Source organism: Sylvia atricapilla, chromosome Z (assembly GCF_009819655.1).
Source record: "Sylvia atricapilla isolate bSylAtr1 chromosome Z, bSylAtr1.pri, whole genome shotgun sequence".
Taxonomy (NCBI): domain Eukaryota; kingdom Metazoa; phylum Chordata; class Aves; order Passeriformes; family Sylviidae; genus Sylvia; species Sylvia atricapilla.
Genome location: NC_089174.1, coordinates 76,415,266 through 76,430,639, shown reverse-complemented (window position 1 = coordinate 76,430,639; position 15,374 = coordinate 76,415,266). Strand labels below are relative to the sequence as shown.

General features: G+C 39.4%; 1 protein-coding gene across 6 annotated transcripts in view; it reads right to left on the bottom strand.

Moving 5' to 3' along the window:
• Positions 1–15,078, bottom strand: part of GPBP1 (GC-rich promoter binding protein 1) — a 51,743-nt gene extending 36,665 nt beyond the window's left edge. For 2 of the 6 annotated variants that reach the window (XR_010745892.1, XM_066339689.1), the window contains exons 1-3: positions 14,747–15,078; positions 13,290–14,344; positions 12,418–12,485 (exon numbers count right to left, since the gene is read on the bottom strand). The gene's annotated coding sequence lies outside the window, so the exon portion shown is untranslated. Of the gene's footprint in view, positions 1–8,717; positions 8,740–12,417; positions 12,486–13,289; positions 14,345–14,457; positions 14,626–14,746 lie in introns of those variants that run through there. The other 4 variants (XM_066339691.1, XM_066339692.1, XM_066339690.1 and 1 more) reach the window with 4 other exon arrangements.
• Positions 15,079–15,374: the final 296 nt, after the last annotated feature.

The window sequence follows — 15,374 nt, the reverse complement described above, 5'->3', positions numbered from 1 at the left end:
ACAAAAAAACAGCAAGAAAAGAAGCACAGATGTATTTCTAGACCAATACCTGACCAAACTCAGAGGTTTGCAGTTCAGCATTAAATGAAAAAACAACTTCTGTGGATACTCCACATCGAAGTTGAGAAAACCTTTTTTTTTTTCACCTAATTGTACCTATGCCGGGTCTAGCAATTAGACATGGGAACACAGAGTACTTTCATTATTAAACCTTCCTAACTTTGAATAGGCACAAATATCCCAGCCATAATCAAACTGGGAAATAAAAGGTAGGTCAGGAAAAAATATTTTAAAACTACTTTAGAGGACACAGCCCACTCAGCTGAAAGTTGCTGGTTCCATATTTTGCCAGGTTTCATAAACATTTTTACCACTGCTAGCTTTTTGATGTTGACAACAAGTTTGCCTTAGATAGAAAAAAGTTTTACTATAATCATGATCTCTATTCAGATGATCCGATAATATATATTTGATAGCTCTAGCATACTCTTCATTCTCAGGAAGGTATTTTTGATAAACTGAAAACAGATAACAAAGCACAAGAATGGGATGCCAACAAGGCACCTCTGCTGCCACAGGGAGCAGAACCCTTATGTTTAAACCCTTCATGATCAGCTTGGTGGCCAACACTAGTGTGTTTCTTGCTTGTTTTCCAACTTAAGGTGAACCAACAATGAGCAAATTATTCTGCAACACATTCCAACACTAAAAAGGTTCCTTCCATCTTCTTTCCCTACTATTCAGGTCCCCTACCTAAGCTATTCCAAAAGTCAGAGATGTGTCTGCACTCTGTGGCCACCAAAGCATTTGCAACCTTTATTCAGATACATACTATCTACTACTTTTAAGTTAAAGGAAAACAACATTTAAAGTATTTGAATAGAATGAAATTCAGTAGCATGAAATTGCTTCTATTACACACGTGTGAAACCACACGTCTACTAGCAAGTTTTCTCTTGCATACACACCACACAAACGCTGTGTAGTAACACTAACAACGTAGCAGATGAACTCCCAGCATTAATACAACTATCAGAAGTAAACTTAGCACAGTAAACACCACAGATTCAGACAATTCCAGGGCTTTCAGAAACTCTCCTGGCAACAAAAGAGCAGGCTCAAGTTTTACCATAAATGTTTAAGCCAGCATTCCCTATTAGCATCTGGCATTGCATTAGATCTGGCATTCTTCAACCAAACTGTGGCAAAAACTAACTTGGCTCAGGCTCTCAGTTGCTGAAGCAGAGCTGCACAATTCTAGGAAGGTAAGAAAAAGATACTGAAATACTGCCATCCTCATACTATTAACACACAAATATATTTAAATGTCTTTAGTCAGACTGGTCAAACTATTGTCCCATCTCAGCAATAGCCTCTTGTAATCAATTCAAGTAATGTGTAGTGACCTTACTGACCTCAGTAAAAAAAAGCTTTCCAAACAAAAAATAGCCTATAAACTTAGATAAAAGTAATGTGTTGATGTGTTGTGAATAATAGAATAGTTTAGAGCAAGGAAAGAAATACTGCTCTTAAGTTTTACCTCTTGAGGGGGGATCTGAAAGAAGTCTGTAAAGAATTTTGCTTTAAGTAACATGCAGTAATTAATCTGATATTTAATCAAAGAAATTTAATTCAATAATTTTGTGAAATATGATCTTCAATAAAAAGGAAGTGACTGCCAAGGAATAATGAATAGCTGGTTCCAGATGATGTACAGTGAAGAGATTTTCAGAAAAATTACTCAGTCATCTACTCTGAGCCACATTTGTGTCTGAAATAAGAATAACTGCATCAAATACACTCAACCACAACACAGAAAAGGTTCAGCTGGGGGGTTTTTATGATTGAGTCAATAAGATTCTTTTGTAACAGAAATTATTTCTCACCAGTCATAAACCAGCAGGAAACTCTATATATCCTAAACAAATTTGTGTTATCTGCATAGCATCTGGGAAAAATTTATATATTGTCTCTGTTTTACAAAAATAAGTAACATGCTATGAAAAGGGAATCAGAAAGCAACTGCATGAATCAGGAGTCGAGATTTCTGGGAAAAGGCTAAGAAACAACACCTAGGGTCAACACCCAAACCTGCAAAAAGCAACAAAAATAAAGCTATAACAAATACCATTGCTTTATCTTGTGATTACCAAATTAAATGAAGAAACCGAACATTAAAGACTGTAGTCAATTTTCCCCACACTACTACATTTTTCTTTTTTAAATTCCCACAGAACAAGTGAAATCACACTGAAGAATAACAGCACAGGGATTCAAGTTTTTACTTGCTGCAATAACAAATTATTTCAGTGATCGGGGACATGAAAAGTCCAGGGAAACTATCAGGCTTACTGTGCCTCACAAAACTGAAGACATAAGGCATATTTAAAAAGTGGTTATGAACATCTGAACGAGAAAATCTCAGCAAGAAAAGAGATGTGTTAATCCAAAACACCACTAGCATCATAAGGTATTAATCACAGTAGACTGAAGATGGACAGGAGACACATGGTCCTGAATATCAGAAGGACAATATTCTGAAACAGCTTTAAGACTTAGACAAATATTTGAACCTGTCCATTTCTACTACAGTTCTAAATCAGACCCTAATAATTGCAACTAAAGACATGCAGGAGGACATGTATTAGAACCTAATAATTGCAACTAAAGACATGCAGTATACAAAGGTAACACTGTAAAAGCTAATCCACTTTTTTCCTGTTTTCACTGCTAACCATGCAAGAGTGGTGTCTCTCCAGGAACTTTTCTCTCTCTCCTCTGCCATTTAAAAACAATATACCGTTTAAAAACTAACTTTTTAAGCAGGAAGAACACCCATTACATGCAAAAAGCATGTAAAATTCTGGAGCTTTTTTCCCTGCAATAACACAAATAGAATTCAATATTATACAAAAGCGGAAAACATCCTTCTATTCATGAACTTTTAGATTAGCCTGATTTCAGATTACTTTAGCCTATTGCTTCCTCAAACTTCATCTTAATATTAAAATTTTCACCTATCTGCTACCATTAATTCACTATTACTTGGACAAACAAACTTAGTAACATTTAAGTTTCATTTGCAAAGCTTGGTCACAAACTAAAACCTCCATCACTCAGTTCTCATGTAAAATGTGGGCATGAAATACACAGACCAAGGAGATCCAGATAAACAAACTAGCTGAAATGTGTTATGTAGTACATCTTGGCTTTAACAAACATAATTCGTCACATTTTAATAAAGTTATGTAACTTCTTGCAGTAAAAATTAATTTATTTTAGTATTTGGTTTTTTCTCACCTATTTATTTACGTCGGGGGGGGGGGGGGGGGGGGGGGGGGGTGTGACAGGCAGAAAAAAATGCTTGCTCATTCTCACGCCATTTGTGCTAAATTTGGGACTGCAGCCACCACAGTCATGTTAGTTTGGATTAGTCATGGATTTCATGCCTTTCACCCTGGGGCAATTCCACCAAGCAGGCAGACTGGCACTACATTCCAACCCCTAGTGCAGCCCAAAAGCACCACAGGCTAGGAACAATGCAGAACCCCAGCAAGCACCTGTTACTCAAGATTGTATCTCTATGTAGACAAAAAAAAGGAAATACACTGCAGCCACATACCAGACTCAGTACAGGGTAACTGCAGAGTCACTACAGACAGAATCATGTCTATGTACTACCTCACTTGAATGCAGCATTATTCCAGGAAGCAGTTGTGCAGTTATGAAGTTCTGAAGAAAAAGGGTAAGAGATGAAGACAGGCCTAGACTATTTTTCCCCACAACAGGAAACTATAAAATAGTAGAAACAGCATAGACAAAGCTTTAAAATAAATAAAATTAAAACTAAAAATAAAACAAAATAAAAAATAAGCTAAACAAAAATTAAATTACAAATAAACTAAAAATAAAAATAAATATTTAAAAAAAATAAAATAAGAAAGCTTCCAGCTCAAACTCTGGAAAATTTACAGTGTAAGCAGACTACTTCCTACTTTATAGAAATTCATATGACATCTTCTGCACTGCTTCTGACACCATGGTAGAACAGCAAATTTCTTCACAGAATTATTTAATCTGGCCTTAAATGTATCATGAAAACAAAGGGTACTGAGGTCTGGAATAAACTGGTTTACACAAAAACATAATTCCCCTGATCACTGATGGTTCCCTTTACAGACAATCCTTTACCCAGAATTTCTTCTAGCTTTAATTGTATTCATCAAACCTTTACAGAGTTTTAAAAAAAAAAATCTCTAACATTTACACAACACTAAAAATAGTCACAGAGCATCTCTGGAAGAGCACAATACCCTACAGGAAGTGGAAAAGTAACTGCTGTGAGAATTGAGCTCGAGGCAATCTCTGCACTGTCTGTGTGAGTGGACATGAAAGCATATAGATGGAAGGGCAAAAGAAACTACCTTCTGAAATATTGCAAGATGGCAGAGAAAGGAAATGTAATCAAAGCATTATGGACTTAAGTTCTCTTGTACCTACAGTCTCTAGTCTTGTCAATTGTATTAACAAAACTAAAGTCTCCCTCATCATTTGCCCAATTCTACAAAAGAAGTGAGGTTAATGGCTTACTAAATCTAAATTTGTAAAGGACTTTCTGAAAGATTAAAGTATAACATCCAGAGATAACTCTGAAAGACGAATAGTCAACTTGTACTTCCCTAAACTTCACAAGACTAATACCCAACTTTTACCTCCCTAGAACTTTAAACGAAGTATCCGCCTGTGCCCATTGGAAAGATACTTGAGGTCTCTTTATCACGCGGTCCTTTACTGAGCTCTCTCCACCAAGTCTCCCCTTTCTTGTATCAGGGAGCCTGTAACAGTGTTACACATCCTGGAAGGGTGACACAGTCCTCCCACATGCAGCCTCATCAGGGCTGCACATAGCACAAAGCTGAACTCCCCTTGACCTGCTGGCAACACTCTTCCTACTGTCCTCCAGAGAGATTTTCACTTTATTCCTTACAAGCCAGCACTGCTGGCTCATGGTTGGCTTGGTATTCAACAGGAGCCCCAGGTCCTTCTCTGTAGCTGGCATATGCAGCTGCTATTTCAAAAAATTCATGCTTTTTCTTTGCTTCATGAGGATCCGCTATTCACACTCTTCCACACAGCAGAACAAATATCAAGCATGTGTATGAGCCAGTTCTCCCTACCCTATACTGATGCCTTAAGTTTTAGCTTTCATGTATTTCAGATTCTGTGCTGCCTCGGGGTGCAGTTCTGAACATCATATTAAGTGTCAGCGAGCTCTCTTCACAGAGTGGGTAGACAAAAAAAATCCTTTTCCTGCTGAAGACCAATGACAACATTCAGGCCCAAAAGCACAAACAACGGTGGCTGAAGGGAGGAACAAGAAGGATGGGAACTCACAACCTGAAGGTGTAATTGGACAATAAAATTAAAGTATGCAAATGAACCAAAACTTATAGAAATGTAAGATTTTGTGACCAGTCAGCTATTTTGTGACCATTCTAAGCCCACCTTGGGTGTAGCCCTGGTCAGGCCCTGTCCTGCCCAAGGTGTATGCTTAAAGGCATTTCAATAAATACCTACTTTATTCTCTAGCTCTGTCCAGTCTGTTTCAGGTCAGCCTTCCCGAGGCATCTGCAAACTTGCTGAGGGTAACTCTGCCTCACTGCCCAGGACTTTAATGAAGACATTCAATAGCAGAGGCTCCACTTCTGAACCCTGGGTCACACTGTAACAGCTTCTTCCAAATGGTCTTTGTGCCACTGACTGCATCCCTGAGGGCCTGTGCCCAAACATTCAGATAGTTCTGGATACACCCCACTGGTCATTTCTCCACACATACTTGTCACCTTTTCCATGACAATGTTAGTGAAGACAATGTCAAAAGCCTTACTGAGGTCAAGACAAACACCATCCATTGCTCTCTGTTCACCCACCAAGCTAGTCACCTCACTGCAAAGGGTTATTAGCTTGCTGAAGTGTGATTTCCCCTTCATAAAGCCATTCTGACTGCTCTCACTCACCTTCCTGTCCTTCACGTTTGGAAATACGTTTCCAGGATTAGCTGGTGTACAGCCTTCCCATGGACTGAAGTGAGGCTGACTGACCTGTAGTTTCCTGGATTGAAGTGAGGCTGACTGACCTGTAGTTTCCTGGATTCTCCTCTCATCCCTCCTAATGACAAAATTAGTATTTGCTCTCTTCTCTTACTCAAGAACCCCTCCCAATGACCATTAGACCTCTCAAAGATAATAACGAATGGCTTTGCAATAACATCAGCACTTATGGAAGAATGGAACACCCATCATGGAACCCTCTGCACCCATGGAAGCATCCTGTCAAGCCCCATGGATTTACAAGTTATTTAAGCATTCCCTAACCTGACTCTTTCACTGAGGGTGAAGAAAAAAAGCACTGCAGAACATGAAGATGACAAGGACATGAGACCAGAGACAGTCCCTACCCATTTTTAAAGAGGTTGTTTAACTTGTCTAACCAGTATTCAGCTGGCAGAGACAGTCCCATGGGTATTGAACAGATCCAACCTCAGAGAAGTCTCTTCTACTGAACAAAATAAAAGTATTTCTCTAGCTCAGAAACCTGTCTTCAATACCGAAAATAGGTTTCATTACTATGGGTAAGATACATTTGGTAACACTATCTGTCTGAACTGAGAGGATAAATTTCACTTTGCTTTCCTTTTTCATAATGTTCTAACATGAACAGATAAAACAGTGCTATAATAAGGAAAAAAAAAAAAAAACAGACCAATAATATAGTAAAATAGCCAAAATGTCTACACCTTAAAAATTTTATCTATTAAAAGTTGTGTGCTTTTGGAACAGATCTACCATGGAATAACTATATCCTATTTAAATTGAGCTGACCAAAATTTTATAGGAAAAACAAATTTTAAAATAAAGCAAAAACTGGAAAAAATACACAAAAACAACCCTGTCTGGTGAACCCATCATCAGAAGACAAGGAAAACCAAGGAAAAACAGTTCTGTATTTTCAGGTTCTATACTTAAGCCTGTCTCTGTGTAGTCTGTATAATTTCACAGGAAACAGTTTCTGTGACACTTGGGAACTTGAGAGATTGTAAGAAGACTATTAAAAGGCAATATAAACTCAGCTAGGAATACTTGAAGCTTGTGAATGGAGTTTCAAATTTAATATCAATGGTGGAGGGGAGGGAAGGTTAAAGCCATGAATTCACAAAATTAGAAAAGAGATACAAATTTCTTGATCCTCCCTGAAGACCAGTTTAGAAGTTCAGCCAACTGATTTGTACAGAGAAAACCTCCAACAGAATAAATGTTAAAAGGACTAAGATGATATACACATTTATATTTTCCAAGGGAATCTAAAATTAGTATGTATTCATATCAAAGTGGCACATTCCTATGAGCTTTTATCTAATGCCTCACAGATTATTATCACAGTAAGTACAGCACACCACAAATTACATAGGGGACCCTTAACTTCACTTTTCAACCACACACATCTGACAAACCACCCTCACTTTGTCAATGTAATTTTTAGCATAATATTTATAAATGGGGTGCAAGAAGGTTGTAAACCATGAGAATTAAAGCACACTGTAGTGTTGTTATGAAAATATGGAAAGAAAAGGTTATATGCAGTGTCTCATTTTGCTGCTACAGCTTTGCTTCCTTGATAATGAGCTTCAGTATACATATCAAATTCTTATTTCATCAGAAGACAAAAGAGCATATGTATGAATTTCAGAGGGTCTAACAAGGTAGTCAAAATACTGGCCCTCTTCAGTCCTCCCATCATAGGCCAGCTTCACATTTTAGCTTCAACTCTTTTACCATGAGCCAAAGGAAAACTACCAAGTATTGGTCTGAATTTGGCAAAGAAGCTACACGCACAAGACCTAACCATCAGCCTACACACTCTTTCTTCATATACAGAATCATTCAGGACTTTTTTAAATTAAGCAGACCTTCAAAATAACCCACGCCACCCAAAGTTTTTTCTTCTGCCACAAAACACAACTTCTGTCAAAAGAAAAATTTCCAGGGATACTGTATCTTTCTTTGTTATCCCTCTCTGCTATCTCTAGTTAAGAGTAGCACTAATTTGAAATCAAGTTGCTAAATGTAAGGTCTTAAGCAATACTTTTATTTAAAATCTAAATATCTCAATTTTCATTCCCCTTTTGAAGACACAGTTTATTACATCTTTTCCTTACTACTCTTTGATTCATGTAGTTCCAACAAATCCAAATAAGTTAATTTCAAGTTATTTTGCTATCCAAAATCTGCATGTTAATAAAATAACAAGTAACATTCAAACCCTTACACAAGCCTTATGAGTTTTTGAAACTAGAAACATTCCTACTGATGACAAATTGCTGCGAAAACATGACAAACACTTCAACTGAAGCTTCTTTCTTTCCTTCCTCTCTGTGTAAATGAAAAGCCACAACAACAGAATAAGTTTACATCTTTACAGTCAAACTTTTAACACTCTGAAGCAAAAGAGTGACACCCTTTGAGGCATTTCAATGAAAAACGATGTTTAAAAAAGATTAGGTTTGGGTATGGTAAGTCTCTCAAGTTTTTGGTTCTCCAAAATTTAATGCCTGACTCATACCATAATAGAAAGGAAAGAGAGCTGAACTTTTGGAGGCCTCTCCCATAAGTTAAACAAAAAATTCTGAAACAGTTTAACTGCAGCCTCTTATTTCTCACCCGTGCTACTGCAGAGAGAGCAAAATCTCTAGTTCTAGTTTTGATGACCCCACCATTCAATACAGAGCTGTCCTCGTATATATTCTATTACTGGACAATATAGAAGAACAAAAGACATTCATACAACTTATAATTTACCTTATTGCCTCACATTTTAAAAAGAAGTATAAGAACTAAGGTTTCTTGCAAAGCACTAAGGAAGGAGCAAAGTCTTCTGTTAGATCTTATGCTTAGATATGAGGAGTATCTAAGCATAAGACCTATGTTTAGATATGAGGAGTATCAAGTCAAAATATAGTGGTCAGTTTTTTAACCAATTAAAGCAAACACATTCTTTAGTACAGTCACAGACTTAATAGTTACCTTTACAGAGACTTAGCAAAAATATAGAAAATCCAACCAAAAAACAAAATCCACCTTCATTTCAACTTCAGGCTCAAGTTCCTTATGGGAGAATGCAGCAACTAAAGCCCACTGTGTTCTGCATAAGGATCTAGAATGTGAGCACTGCTCTTTATCATATGGCCCCTTTCCTACACATAGTTATGACTCAAAAGCAACAGGTTTTAACATCACCTCTGTGAGTCAAATATATGTCACAACAATCAAAACATCTTTTAACAAGTGTTTTAGATAGAGATGAAGCTGCTAAGTCCTTCAGATACAATAATGACTTTTTAACAAAAAAAAAGGTTGGTTTTGCACTTTATACCAAAATGTAGATTAAAAAAAAAACAAAAAAAACCAAAAAAAACCTATTTCACACCATGAAATAACTTCATATTTGAAGGTTAACTACAGCCATGTTTCTCCTGCTTAAGAGTCTAACACACTTTGGTGCGTAGTGATTCCACTAAATGGTACTGACTATTTAACAAAAGCCTGACAGATGCTCATTTCTTGCCCTTCAACAAGGTTCAAACTCAAAAGCTGAAGTGTGAGTTCAATTACATCACTGCCCTAGTCAGCATATGTTATGTAGGAAATCACCAACGATTCTTTTGCATTTTGAAATAGTGACAATGAAGAAGCAGCAGCTGAAAAGGTAGAAGTTTTGCCCTATGCTGAGCAGATAAACAACTGGCTATTTCAGCTGTTTCCCTGACTATGTTTACCCAAGACATGTAAGGAAGAGACTGTGGAAGAGCTGATAGTACCACATAGAGCATTATCATTAGTTACTATGCTCAGTTACACAAACACATAGACTAAGAAAACAAAAAGCATGCTAAGTTTCATTCACATCTGTTTACTTCCTCTGACATTACAGATGAACTGTCACTGTAACAGTTTCATCCACACATGTTAAACAGAATAACACATGTTAAACAGAATAACCTTATTAGAATGGAGGACAAAATAAAAGGAGCAGGAAGTACATTAACTTGTACAGCACTAAGTATCTGCACAACTTGCCTCTATCATTTTACTGATGTAATTTTGTTTCAGCTTTAATGCAAGATTGAAGGGTACTTACTCTCAGAAGTTTCCCCCAATAGTTTTTTCACACAGTAGAGCAACCTGCACCATTCTGAAGAATTACCCAGCACAAATGTACCTATTCTATGAACCTGCCAGAATAAACACATCAGTAAAAGACACAACCTGCTAACAGTTATCCCACTGCAAAATGGGGTAATGTTTACATCAAGGCTTAAAGTATAAGCCCTTGGGAGCAAGAACATCATCTTCAGAGTTGTCTGCAAAGCATTTAACGGACTGTAAGCACTTGAAAAACCAAAATCTAGGGAAGAAATTAAAGGGGACCAGCACACTTGGTATTCTCTCCTCAGCAGGCAGGAATTTTGTTTAGAGTACAAGGGCACAGCTGTAAAACATTCTGGAATCCTTGTCAAATACATATGTACACAAGTAAGAAAAAATACACTTCTACAGAATCCCTGAGGATAAGAGGCTAATGTGTATATATCAAATACCAATAGCTGGATGACTGCAGAGCCACCAACAGTTGGTAGTAAATGGGATGAGGCTGGAGAAGAGGTCACACAGAGGTAGGACAGCACTCTCATGGGACAAACATCCTCATTCTAGTCCACGGGGACACAACAGACAACAGACAGCACCAGCATAGAAGCAGGCACGAACTATTGACCCAAGGCCAGTGCAGTACAAGAAAATGAGATCATGAGGGACCTCGCAAAACCCTCCAAGCTATTTCCAGAAAGGCCTCAAACAATGGCCATACAAGATAACTGATCTACACAGAAGATTAAAACCTTAGCTTCAGGGCAAGGAAACTATATATAAAAAGGCACCCCACCAAGCCCTGGCTGCACACTCCAGGGCATCTGTCTAGCCAGACCAACACCAGGAACAAGAGCTGGTGATCTCTCTCTCTCTCCTTAATTCATCTCTTCCCCTCTACCCTATCCCTACTATGTAAGCTGTTTGCTTATACAGTAGGCCAGGCACTGACATACCCATTTCAATGCCAAGTGTGCAATTTCTGTATAAAACCTGATGATTTTTTGTGGACCCTCCAATTTTTGTTGTCCCTTTCAACCACAAGCCTCTATGAATCTTGGGTGCTCCCTTCCGCTTAAGTGTGGGACACTACAACTTCCCATGTCTAAGTGCTGTAAAAGGAATAAAATTATTATCCTACCAGCAAACTCAGAGGTGTAAAGACAGAATTAATTCAGTGAAGCAAAACAAACAAACAAACAAACAAAAAAAAAAAAAAAAAAAAAAAAAAAAAAAAAAAAAAAAAAAAAAAAAAAAACCCACACTTCCTCAAAACTTCCAGAAGGAGAAGGGTCTAGAAAAATATGTCACTCAAAATAGTAAGTGGGGGATGTAGCTCCTTCATTTCAGTGAGAGCATCTTAAAAAGAAGTAAAAGGATCCCACAGCACAGAAACCTAATAGCTTGGAAAAACAAGCAACACTTCACTTTTTCTATGAGTTAAGAAGTATTTCTATTACTCTCATGAGCACAAAACAGACAACAATCAAATGAAATGGCCACTCACACCTGAACTCTCTATTTATCAAACGCTTTTTAAAAAAAACATACTCATGCAAGTAAAGGAATACACAAGATCATTCTTTTCTATTGTTTGGCTCCTTAACAAGTGGCTCAGCTCACCAGTCAATCCCAGCCACATCTAGACTCAATACTGAAGAGCCACAAGCCACAGCCCGAGATTACAGAAACAGCCCCCTACTCATGTTCCAGTTTCCGTATTTTCAAAACAGCGAAACTGAAATAGAAGTTAAAATAACAGAACAGCAAGACCATCCAAAGGAGAAAACAGAAGATAGTTCAACTTTCAGATACTGACAACACACAGGAAAGAACTTTAGTGAGACAAAAAATGTACAAAATTTATGTAGATGCAAGTCCTTAATTTGTGGTCAAAATAACAAGCTACAGGAGTTAAAACATGCTGTAGTAATTTTAAAATAAAATTTCACATGCTTAACTACACTTTTTCTGTCAGGTTTTAACACAAGCAGTCTTCCCAAACATCTTCACACCACCCTTAGAGAAAACCTTCTTATATTTATTAGTTCATTACTAATAATACTCAAAAATATTTTTAAAGGTAACAACAAATGTGTAACCTCTACCAGATGTTCAGTTTAAAGACTACCCAATAACACTTTAATTATTTAAAGCCTTATGAATCATCAGGGTGGGGTAGGGGATAGAGAACTTCAGTAAAATTACCACTGACTTTTGAATTAAGTTGCTCTGCCCATCTTAATTTTCTTTCAGGAAGTAGCAGTTCAGCTGAATGCAAACCTAAAAAATATTATGAACACATTAATGCCAAAATTGAAAAAAAAATTTAATCACTGTGGGAGGAAAAAAACTACAACACATCTAAAAATAACAAGGAAGATATGCCAATTCACCACTAGATTTAATTTTGAATCATTCCAAGGAGAAGGAGATTTTTTTGAAGTGCTATACTTGCAGACCAGTCAGACTAATTGCCCTGTTTTTTAGGGACACCGTCACCCCAGGACACTAACTGATTCCCATTACAGAATAGGAAAATACACTGAAGTCAATCTTCAATCAACATAGAAAAAAGCTAGCCTGCATAGACAGTAAAATAATTTTTGGTAAAACAACTCTGGCTTTCATACATGACAAAGAATACTGGAAAGAAAAAAAAGAAAGGTAAAAAATCCTCTATATTATTACCACCCTGATGCTGCAAACACATCTAACACAAAGGAAGGACGGACGCATGCAAGCTATCCAGAAGTCTTGGTCAAAAGGATATAACATTCACTGCTAAGATTACGACATTAACATGAAGACTAAATTCCTTATGGATTTAGTCTAGATATAACTACTTTTTAATCTCACGTAAAAATCGCACTCTTACCTACATGTTTCTCCTTGTACCTGTATTCCTCAAATTCTAGGGAATTATTCCACTAATTATAAAAGCCAGCAAGAAAAAACTGACAAGCTTCAACATTCAATATTCTCAAAAAAACCAACAACCCAAAGAACCTCTAACCAGTAAAAATTAGTGGTTTAACTGTTCTACTGATAAAGTGTAAATTGATTCATAAACGCTACAACACTTACCTAATCCAAGAGGACCGCACAAGGTGTTAGTACTGCGTGATTTATATTTTTCCAGTTTGTTTTCCTTGAGATAATATCACGAGTTCCCGTTGATACTACATTTGTAGCAGTCTGACACAGATTTGACCTCACAGAAATCAGCTACCCATCCTTCTGGCTTAGTGCTCCTGCAAGGCTATGTACAAAGTCTGCCAATGTCTGTCTCAAAAGCCTTTTATTTTCTCTGACAGTTTCTTCTCCTGTCTATTCCATGCAGATACCACTAAACGCAGCATCAGCTCCAAGTGAAATAAATAGAGGTTTTACTCCACAAACTGTGATGCCAAAAACCCAAATTTCACATATGAATTGTAGAACATTTCCGACCTTCCGGTAGCAGAGGCATCTGTAAACAGTTATCTGGATACCTCCATACTGCTTATCGGCAAGAACACTTTTCAACAAAAATATTAAATAAAATATAAAAGAAAAAAGGATAAACAAACATCTATTAAATTATTCATTTAGAAAATCGGTCTCACTGCAAAATGAGAGAAGACTATGTCAGAAAAATCTAAAACATGAAATAAAGGGGGAAAAAAAAATCTGCCATGAAACTTTTCAGCAATGTCTCCACAGTGACTCAGGCCACATTTAACCTGGAGTCAGTTAAGAAAACTGGTTATGCCTCTGACTCAGAAAGAATGTTGCCGAGAAGAAAAAAAAAAATGTAAAAAGAGAAAAGTGCTTTATTATGGCACCTGAAATATTCAGAACTTCATAAATTTAGCCGTGCATCCATGCTATGCGGACAAAAGAATCCAAAAGGTGATGTGCTCGACACTGCTAGAAGAAAAAACCTCATGACTTCCTCAATTCTCTTCACAGATGTCCACTGATTGTTTCAGAGGCCTTTTCAGGACGAAGCACGCACAAATAATCCCAGAACAGAGCTCGTTATTTCTTCCCTTTCACAGGCAGCAACTGCTGTAGGTCAGTGTCCACCTTTTTTTCTTCTCTGCCAGCTGAAGCAAAAGGCTGCAAACATCCAGGACCGACTCTGTCGTTCAAAGCACCTTCGGTAAAAACAACCAGAAAAATCAATTTTCCCTTAAAAAATGTGGACTGGCGTTAGACAAACACAACACAGCCAAAACCGAAAAACCGAATCTGAAAAGCAGAAACAAACAGGAAGCTGGATCGCAGAGAGCACAGACGGACGCAGCCGGGCAGCCGAGCCCGAGGACGGAAGCCTGGCTTACCCCTCCACTCACGCCGCGCAGAGGGCGGCACGGCTGTGTGACGGAGCGCGCAGCCTATCAGCAGAAACCCCCGCCTGCCTCTCAGCCCCGGGAGAAAAACAGAGCGGGGGCTGGGAGGAGAGAGCAGGGGGAAAACATGGAAAGACAGGGTCGTTTCTCGTTTTATTGGGGAAGCCGAACAGATCTGCGGAAGGCAGCCGGGCGGGATGCGCTGACCTGGGCCAGGGACATTTCCCGGAGGGGCGGCGGGAGCAGCCGGGGAAGCCCCAGCGCGGCCCGGGGAATGGGGACAGGCAGACTCCGCTCCCGGGGCGTGCAGGCACACAGAACCCCGGCTTTCGGGGTGCGCGACCGCCCGCAGCGGCTCCGCCGACTGCTCTTCCTCTGCTCTCTCGGGGGGCCGGCCCGCTCCCGCCGCCGGGGGAGCTCCGCCTGCCGTCCCCGAGGGCGGTCCGAGAAGCACGGCGGGGGAAGGCAGGAAGGAGAGCGGCGGCCCGGGCGCTCCGTGTCCGCTCCCGGGGTTATCCCGGGCTACCCCTCAACCCCCCCCGCGCGCACGCGCGCACCGCGCGCCCGCCTCGCTCTCTTAAAATGGCGCCGCTCCGCGCCGCCCTGCTCCCCGCGCGCGCGCGCACGAGCCCGGGGAGCGCCGGGCGGGGCTCCTCTGCCCCGCCCCCCGTGACGTCACGGGAACAATCCCGAACGTTCCGCGCGGGACTGGGAATCCCCAGAGTGCGCCCCGCCTCCGTGGCGGGAGTCCCCGGCGCCGCCGTAATTAACCGTGCAGCGGCGCATCCCCGCCGGCGCGCCGGAACCAGCGGCCACGCGCGGCCGGCACGGGACA